Raw genomic sequence first — 3,823 nt, forward strand, 5'->3', positions numbered from 1 at the left:
TAAAGTAACAAATCACACGGATTAGAGAGTCCCGAAATTATGGGAAACTAACTCAACGAATATAGATAATCAAAGACGCAGGTCAATCTGAAACCCATCATTCTGAAAACATATCATTCTCCATTTTGATCTGACCGGGATCGAACTCAGGACCGTTTCGTTTAGTTTACATCTAGTAAAAAATACTCTTTTTCCGCACAGTCGGCCGAGAACGCTGTCCAGTTTACTAGCCACGTGTGACCGGGGCATCAAGGATGTCGCGAGGGATAACGACATTAAGACATCTGCAGCGCTCGAGTTAGCTCAGAATTGTTATGAGCTTGTCCTGAGCGTTCAGCTCCACTTTGGACGCGACCTAAATTATATCAGACTGGAATTAAAATGTCTCGTTCTACGTTTATTGTTTGTTTGCAATTATTTTACTGTACATGGATACATAATACTTACCAATACCAACTATATTAATTTAATATTAGTGCGAAATGCGAAAGTAAGTTTGTTAGGTACTTCTTCGCGCAATATTTACTGGACCAATCTTCTTGAAATTTTGCATACATGCAGTTTCAAGTATGAAGAAGGACATAGGGTACCTTTCATCCCGGAAAAATAATTATTCGCGTGGGAAATTTCAGCGGGCGAAGCGGCGCGGCCTAAAGCTATTAGGAAGATAAATATACAATGGCAGACTTATCCCATGAAGAGATATTTTAGCAGAGGTAGTTTGAGATGATATAAACCATTATATCATCCCAAACTACCGCTGCTTGACTGGAAAATATCACTTCACGTACAACATCTACCAAGATGTTGTCCGTTTATTTAAATAATTTTATATACAAACTTGGTACTTGGTAGTGAGTCAGCATGATCTATCTCGGTACGAACCACTAGACCACTGCTTCATTGAGATATTTAGCCAAATTTGTGTATAGAATATACATGTACACAACATCGAACTACTGGTAAATATTGATAATATCATAGCGCACTCGCACTTGACCTACAATGGAGCACTGATATCGTGCACTTGACTTGTACCGTGGCGTTTATTGACCTCGTAAGGCCGTGTTACTGTAGTTTAGAACTAAGGTAACGTGATAAACTCTTGGTATTGTATTTATGTATTTTTTATTTTGGATGACCAACGGCTTAATAAACAATGAACTTAATTTACAAAATAAACATTTTATATTACAGGTCTTCACTACTATGTACAAATGGATGCTTTTCTTGTTTGATATTCACTTGATCCAGCTTTCATTCGGGGCTTTGACGTCGCGAAGCCAAGTCAACGTAAAAAATAAACCTTAAAATTTTCAATTTAAAGTCTTTACTGTGATTTTACAACGATAGCACTTCTTGGCAATGCTATTCCTATCAGCTGACGAGGTTGTGTCCCTTAATCGCTGTGTACGACATCCACGAGAGGATATGAAATGGTCTCATCCTAGTAATTTTTAAATAATAGATCATAATCTTTATCATTACATAGTATGAAACAAAGTCGCTTACCCTGTCTGTCCCTATGCTTAAATCTTTTAAACTATGCAACGAGTTTTGATATAGGTTTTTAAAATAGATGGAGTGATTCAAGAGGAAGTATATCATCATCAATTAATTTAAGAACTTTGTTCTTGTCGGTGGAGCGTTTTCCGTCTAATTCTGTCCTCAGCCATCGGTTTCACCTCCCTACACGACACGAGCTCTGCCTTCTCTTTTATTTCATCTAGCAATGCCCTTCTTGGCTTTCCTTTTCCTCTTCTTGCTTTGATTAAAGTATACATGCATAATATTGCACCGGTGCGAAGTCATAAATAAATTCCTTAAACAATTTTAGGGAATCACTTTATATCTTTAAAAGACTTCAACGCCGTTTCGCTACGAAAAAAAAGTAATTTTTTTCATACAACTACATCATTAAAAAAAATTATACACATAATACTATCGTAAATATAACGTAATAATCGTAATATTTTTTCATATAACTACAACATAATATAAAAAAAAATGTTGTACCCATAGTATCGGAAAATTTAGTATTCCACCTCATTCGGACAACAGTACAAGAGTCCTGTATCAAGTACTCATCGCTCCACGTGCGACGCACCGTGGCCCACAACGTGCCGCAAAACAAAGCAACGCGTGTTCCCACTGATATGTGGATATGACTCAATCAACTGTACCATAAGTGGAATATTACGGGCAACCTGATACAGAACGGTGCACTAATCGACTCGTGCCCTTTGCAACTGTTGTGCTAGGCTCACACAAACAAGTTCTTTACGTGTCATTTTTGCGTGATAAATAATGTCCGTGCAGCAAACCGCTGCGGAGCCGATACTGGGTACACTAAATAATTTAAAATTTACATTTTTCAAAACAACAAATTATGAATTTCTGAAGTGCTAGTGCATTTTGTAACGACCATTGCAGAGAAGAAATGCCGAAAGAAGAGGCGAGGGAATTTTAATCGTATACGACTATCATATTGTTCAAGGTGTAAACTGTTGTGTGCACCAATAAAATAAATAAATATCCTCCCGTGGATATCATAAGACACGACCAAGGGATAAGAAGCCTTGGCAAAAACAGCACGCTCAGAGGGATGCCGTCAAGCAGGCGGGCGGTCGTAAAATCGCAGCCAAATCTTTATTAAAGGTTTGTCTTATAGGGGCCCTGGGCATCACAGTCAGAAAACCGGCAACACGCTCGAACGAGAGAGCGATTATTTTCAAAATATTTACAATACAACGATTACGTATACGTACGGCCGCGGCGCCAATTATTTACATGTTACTAGTAGATTCCAACAACAAATAATATTTTAATATACAATTTGCACGATTATCCTCTCTCAATTTACCCGGCATTTCATAATGCAGTTCCTAGAATAATAACAACATTTTAATTTATATTGCTCGGTCTAAAACAATTCTTAATGTAATAAAATGTTCAATCTGATCTAAATTAAAAATTGTAACGTCATAATATTTGCATGCTGATAAAAACTGCTAAATAAAGGGGCGTGTGGTCCCGCCCTAAAATAGAAGGATTCACATACGACATCCACGGGATTTGGAGTGGTCTGCAGAAGAAAGTAAAATTATGGAAGTTTACAAAACTACGAAGCGTTTGTGTGTTTGAGGCGGGTGATCTCCGAAACTATCGAGCCTATTTCAAAAATTATTTCACCATTAGAAAGGTACATTATCCAAGATTGCTATAGGCTATATTTTATCTCAAAATTCCCACGGGAGCGAAGCCTCGGGCAACATCTAGTTTATAATAAAAATTTTATAGACCGAAATCTAATATAGGCGATTGCTAGTCGACTAAAGAAACAGACAAGGAAGTCTCTCCTGGTAATGTTTTCTCTTCGATCAGATTATACATAAATTGGTAGACTTTTATCATTATTTGTAATATTTTTCCAGTTATTAATAAGTACTTTGTAAATTGATTAGTGATACACTAATCATAAATCGTGAATCCGGTATTATTAAATTAATAATCAGGTTGTACTGATAACTTTGATAACTGAGAGACCAAATGTTAGCGATAGATTACTGTAAACCATTATCGATAAAAATACAAATACAATGCTGGCTCCACACTGTCGTCGAACAGTTTGCCGAACCTTGGCAAAATAAAAGCACTCATACTAACTGCGCAATGTTCACGCATTTGTGTCGGCACGTGTCTGAGTTCGGTGATAGTGTGGGCTGATGCCAGCCCACACTATCACCGAACATGTCTGTATTTTTAACAGATGAACGCAATCTCCCAGCCTAATTGCTGACAAAAGTTTGTCAGCAATTAGGCT

This window comes from Plodia interpunctella, chromosome 8 (genome assembly GCF_027563975.2).
Source record: "Plodia interpunctella isolate USDA-ARS_2022_Savannah chromosome 8, ilPloInte3.2, whole genome shotgun sequence".
In the NCBI taxonomy this organism is placed as follows: Eukaryota; Metazoa; Arthropoda; class Insecta; order Lepidoptera; family Pyralidae; genus Plodia; species Plodia interpunctella.